Genomic DNA, 6,123 nt, shown 5'->3' with positions numbered 1-6,123 from the left:
CCCCACCCCCGGTCTCTTCTTTCCTCTCGACTCCGCAAAACTTAAGCCGCGAGGGGGATATGTAGCTGCGGGAAGTAACGGTGCGCGCCTCGAGCCACCCTAGCGTTTAACGTATGTGTACGTTTTATACGGCAAGTTTCGCTATAAATCACCCCGTTTCGCCGGCTAAGTGTGCACGCGCGTCCGCGGACGAACTACTTCGTAACCAGATAAGTGGTTAGGGAAGAATCTGTCGGGTTCTGTAAACGGCAGAACGTAACGCGCAATAATATTGCTAATTTATCGATATTGAGGACTGATCTCTCATTCGCTTTTGTTATACAAAAATAGAGATAATGAATCAAAGATGAGGTCACTATACCGCGCGAGATTGAATCTAATTTAGCCTAGAAACTACACTACCATTATTACTACTATTATCTCTGACGCTCCGCAAATCCGAATGCATTTTGGATGACATCTAAGCGACGCTGTCCATTGTGCCTCTCTTTCGACTAAATGAGTTAGCCCACCCAAAGGACACCCTTAATCTTCATCTCAAATCTCATTCCACATCATCACTGGAATAATAATTACTTCCGAGAATAATTGTCAGTGTAAAGAGAATATTTGAGGATAAATAAAGTATAAAGCTGTATAAAGCCCGTATCGTTTCAATAACTTATTAAGGGGTTTTCCTAGTTTGACATTCTGAAAATAAGACGATTTTTGAGAATTTTTTTCAAAGAAAAGTATAAAACATATTAATTCTAAACTTTGCACGTTTATTAAGTAACATTTCAAGTATATCCTATAAAATAAAAAAAAAAAAAAATTCAAGTATATCCTGAATTTTTTTCAAACAAAATATTTGTTAGTTTCGAAGTTATAGCAGTCCCCCTTACTGGTTGATAAAGTTATCTCGTAACGCAATAGCTCAAAATTTATTATTTCTTTTGTAATATAGATTACAAGGATATATGTATAAACGCGAAACTCGCAGAAACTCCATTCCTTTATAGTTTCTCATCGATCGGCGCATTATAATAAAATATCGCCCCCCCCCCCTTGCGCTATCGAGACACTCTTCAGCGTGCGAATGACATGCATGAAAAGTAATACAAATTCGATAAGTCGCCACAGGCACTCTACGAGCGAAATGGAAAGCGCGAACATCGGGCGAATTTCCCTCGCAATTCCGCGCGCTCTTTGCCGGAACCGGGGGAGGCTTTTGCATTTCTAATGTTTTTTCGGATAGAAAATCGACACACACAGAGGGCCGCGTTGGGAAGGACGGATTTTAAAGAAGCGATGAAACAGCTGCAGCCACCTCGAAGGAACGATTCGATGTAGGGATAAAGCGGTTAGCCGGCTACCTCCCTGCCTCTTTCTCCGCTGCCAAAACGGTGGGAGATGGGTATCTCTGAAAATAGGATTGGTGCTCGGCACGCATTGTGCCGAGAGGACAGTGTCTCTCCACCTCCGTCTACCCTACTCCTCCTTCTATCTCGCCTTATATTTATAGCTTTCGCCTTTTCCACCGCAACCTCCGCGCGCGCTTAATTCGACCGCTCCGTAGAATACGCTTTTCTTCAAGCTGGGAGAAAAGTAATCCGACGAGTATGCACGGACGTGGCGTGTGCAGCAGGAGCGCCAGGTGTGTCCTGATTTATCACGACTGCTAGAAGTTGACTGGAGGACGAGCGGGAGGACGACAGGCGGCTGCTGCTGCTGCTGTTGCAGGGCCGGTGCCGTGGATCTCTATCCGATCGTTTCGTGGCTTATTAAAATTTCTGACAGCGCATCCTAGCGCGTCTGACGGCGATGTCGATTGTATAATATAATACATGCGCGCAGTTTCCACGTCGAGTTTTTTACGGCTTCGTTTATTACCCGGACTCTCTCTCAATACTTCTCTCTCTCTCTCTCTCTCCCTTTTTTTTTCTCTTGAATGTTATATAATATTATATTAATTAATCATACATACATATAGGACTATCTTTTTTCGTAATAGGATTAATATAATGTGTGTGACTTATATGATTTATAGTATTATTTAATATAAAAATTAATAAGATAAACAATAACTAAGAAGTATGTTTTATTCTAGAAGTATGTATTATGATATATAATAGGCAAATAATATTATGTAATAATAAATACTGATTGAAAATGAAACATTCTAAATTAATAAAAATATACTAATATTAGCAACAATTCGCAAATTAATCTTGCGATTCAATATTTTTAATTCAATTCAATCTTTCTGAATCAGGCGTACAAGAATAAAAAAGTCGTAGAAAAGCTTAATGAAAAGATTCTTTCTAAAAAAAACAAGCTAAATTTCCTTTCAAGAATAAGAGCACATAATGACCTTAAAGGCCATTCACTTGCAACTCCTACCGGCGTGCTGAACGTTTAATGAAAGATTTATTTTATTGTATCTTTCGTAAACTTGTGTAACTAGGTAAGCTTTCCTCCGTAAATCAACGCAACGCAAGTCTATAAAAGCATCGTGTAAACACAGGGCAATTTAACGCGAGTCGATGAAGCCCTATTTTAAGGGCAACGCGCGCCAAGGAAAATGCATATTTAATCAGTCTACCGGATGCGATATCGTAAAACGGTGTATATAATATATATACATATATGTGTGTATGGACCGGAGTATAACCGGTAAACAGCTGACCCGAGAAAATCCGTGAACCAAGAATGTCGCTTCGGCAAGCATCGAACTTCCAGCTGACTTATCGCACGAATACGCGTGTGACTCATGGTCGACGTATCGTATCGCATTTTAGGGGTAAGTTTAGGGGGAAGAAGTGTGAGGGCGAGTGGGTGGATACTTACACCGAGCGACGCAAACTGTCAGTGAGTTTCCTCGGACTCGTGCACATCGACCCGATACACCCGAGCGAATTTTTGCTCACGCACTCGTCAGATTCACCCCGTGATCCCCGTAGTCTGCGTAGTCGACCGATGAACTTGTCCAGTGACAGACATCCCAGATACGATCAGACGGAACACGCACGACTCATAGCGCGCACTCGGCTCCAATCGAATTAATGAGATTCTCTAGAATCACCGGATTGCCGATCCACGTGACTCGCCATAAAGACACCTTGGATTGCCGGAGCTTGTCCAATAAATTTCGCTCGTATCCATCAATCGTAGATCGGTCACCGATCCCGAATAGCTCGCCGCGCGTGATGATCGCGTGCGGAGTGCGTGGTGACGGACGAACCGCGGGTAAAAAAGTTAAGGAAGCGCTTTTGTGAGCAAAGGGAATGCTTATAGGAGTAGGGAGGAGAGAAGATAGACGATGATAGATGATAGGCGAGGAGAGAAAAGACAGAGAGAAAGACGGGAGGGAGCTTGTAGAGAAAGGGAGAAAAGGAGAGGAAGGGAGAGAGAGAGAAAGAGAGGAGAAAGAGAGGAAAAACGAAAGAACCGCGGTCGCTCCCGGAGATTTCGAACTGCACTGCAAACGGGGACCACAGTCCTTACTGAGCCGGAGTTTGACTACGTACTCGCGGCTGCGAGACTTTGGGGTCTGCGCAGTCGGTCACTCACCACCACCATCGTCACCATTTCCACTACCATATCACTGTTGCCGCCGCCGCCGCCGTTGCTGCCGCCACCCCACAAGCCACCACCATGGTTCTTCTCGACGCCAACCCTACCTGCCTGCCTGCTCCCTTCTCTCTCTCTCTCTCTCTCTCCCTTTTTTTTTCTCTTGGAGACACTCGCGTAGGCGTGACACACGAATAGATTGACGAACATGTTGTACGGAAAGCACGGCACCAAGCGCTCTTCTACGGCGAGACGATGTAAATATCTATAATTCCCGCGTCATTCACGCCGCGTAAGCTTTATGGACCGCTTTATTATTGGAGAGTGGCTCTCTCACGCGTTTATTGTACGCTGGAAAAGCTTGAAACGGATAGCAGGAGAAATGTCCAAGAGGGAGAGAATGTACGTGCGTAAAGGTTTAATATCTTTCCTGCATATCAGAATTTACGATTGGATTCGACATAAGCCCTCGCGTAGCGAGTAAGCAAGATTTACAGTTTACTTAATGACTCGCGTACTAGCAAGCGCGCGCACACACGATTTGGATCGGCATGCTCGCCGTTTTTGTGAGGCTGCGCATCTAACACGGTTCAGATGTTCCCACGCTATAGCCCAAGCAGGTGTTGTGGTGAAACCGACGATTAATTATCCGCATCCCATTTAATAGTACGGACGGGTCGATTAATCACGGTCCGGCGACTGTTATAACCGATAAAAAGTTTCGTATCCCCGGGAATGCGATCCAAAACCTTTAAATTGATTTTTGATAGATTATTGCTCGATACGCGAGTACATATTGCTCTGATATTAAGAGAAAATATTCAAAATAAAATCAGCTCGCGTGTCAGGATGCTTTTTATATTCGATTTATGCTATCCTAGTTTAATAAATAAATTCGTTTTCGTACTAATAAAACCGAAAAGAATAAATAAACTTCGTTCTCTCTCTTTCTCTTTGTTTTCCTCTGTCAATTTTAATTTGATATATTTTTAAATAAATGAATAATCTTCGTATATTGTTTATATGTGCACTTTGATAATATTTTAAGATTCGAAAAATTATTACACACATATTATTTTATTCATCACATATGTATTTATAATATATACAGTATATAATATATGTAGTCTATAAAATATTAAATCCTCGAATATAGATGCTTTGAAAAAAATCACAAATCATACAACAGCGATATATTTTTATGATCATCACAAATCATTCGTTATAAATTTCGATTCGTTCCAAGTTTTTTTTTTCAATGACGTACGCATTATGTTACAAACGTCGAAAGAAAAAGGGAGAGACATTTTAACGAAATAAAATCCAATGAATTGGATAAAACCAAAAATTTTATGCACATAAGTAATTAACCGCAGTATTTTTCCATTTGTAAATGGAGTCGTTAAACAGGCGCTGGAAAAGAAAAAGTAACTCCCGAAGGAACTGCGTCAAAATTTAATACCGTTGGGAGAAACGTACGTGCTAACGCTCATTTAATACCTGCTCCACAATATAAGCCGACGTTATTAAGCTTCGAGAATATTTCAGAACACTTCCCCAGAAAAATAACAGCATCCGATGGAATGAGAAGGGTGCATTTCATTACGAACTCGTTCGACGACGGCTCGAACTCATTGGGATTAGGAGTATCGGGGAATTAATTATTAAGACCAAAGCCACGGGCGAGGAAAAAGTACCGTAATATATTTACTAGGGAAGACGTGGGAGATTTAATTTGTTTAACAACTCTCGGAAAAAAAAAAAAATTATTCTCAATTACATTAGCTTGTAGAGAAAGGGAGAAAAGGAGAGGAAGGGAGAGAGAGAGAAAGAGAGGAGAAAGAGAGGAAAAACGAAAGAACCGCGGTCGCTCCCGGAGATTTCGAACTGCACTGCAAACGGGGACCACAGTCCTTACTGAGCCGGAGTTTGACTACGTACTCGCGGCTGCGAGACTTTGGGGTCTGCGCAGTCGGTCACTCACCACCACCATCGTCACCTACCATATTACCATATCACTGTTGCCGCCGCCGCCGCCGTTGCTGCCGCCACCCCACAAGCCACCACCATGGTTCTTCTCGACGCCAACCCTACCTGCCTGCCTGCTCCGCCAGGCAGCGCCCTAACTTCGCCGCATGGAGAAAGCATTCGCCGCACCCCACAAGCCACCACCATGGTTCTTCTCGACGCCAACCCTACCTGCCTGCCTGCTCCGCCCGGCAGCGCCCTAACTTCGCCGCATGGAGAAAGCCTCGAGTCACGCGTGAGTCGTGATTCTTATTCATACTCGCGCGAAATTGCATCGGACCGGGTGGGTCTCTCTCAGGATTATTTCGCGGATTACACGGGCGACTGCGGGGATAGCGAGGGGTAGAGGAGGTCGAATAGAGGAGGGTCGAGCGTTACCGGTATCGGCTTTAGCGTAATAGGAATCGTAATTACCTCTCTCTTACGACGAGTATTTGGCTGGAAGTGTTCGCCGGACAGCATAATATTGCGCGGATAAATGCCACGGTGATATCGTTGTCGTAAGCGACGCACGTAAGGGGGGGGGGGGGCGTTAGCGAAAAG

The 6,123-nt window shown here is 43.6% G+C and overlaps 1 protein-coding gene across 2 annotated transcripts in view; it reads right to left on the bottom strand.

Annotated features, from left to right (window-relative positions):
- LOC115245511 (platelet glycoprotein V-like) overlaps positions 1-6,123 on the bottom strand; it is a 50,174-nt gene that overhangs the window by 15,762 nt on the left and 28,289 nt on the right. Inside the window, exons 1-2 of one of the 2 annotated variants that reach the window (XM_029823881.1) lie at positions 5,752-5,777; positions 2,830-3,662 (exon numbers count right to left, since the gene is read on the bottom strand). The exons of the other annotated variant lie outside the window; for it this stretch is intronic. The gene's annotated coding sequence lies outside the window, so the exon portion shown is untranslated. Of the gene's footprint in view, positions 1-2,829; positions 3,663-5,751; positions 5,778-6,123 lie in introns of those variants that run through there. 2 annotated transcript variants of the gene reach the window in all.

This window comes from Formica exsecta, unplaced genomic scaffold (genome assembly GCF_003651465.1).
Source record: "Formica exsecta isolate Colony F162 unplaced genomic scaffold, ASM365146v1 scaffold98, whole genome shotgun sequence".
Lineage (NCBI taxonomy): Eukaryota > Metazoa > Arthropoda > Insecta > Hymenoptera > Formicidae > Formica > Formica exsecta.
This window is presented reverse-complemented; position numbering and strand designations above follow the sequence as displayed.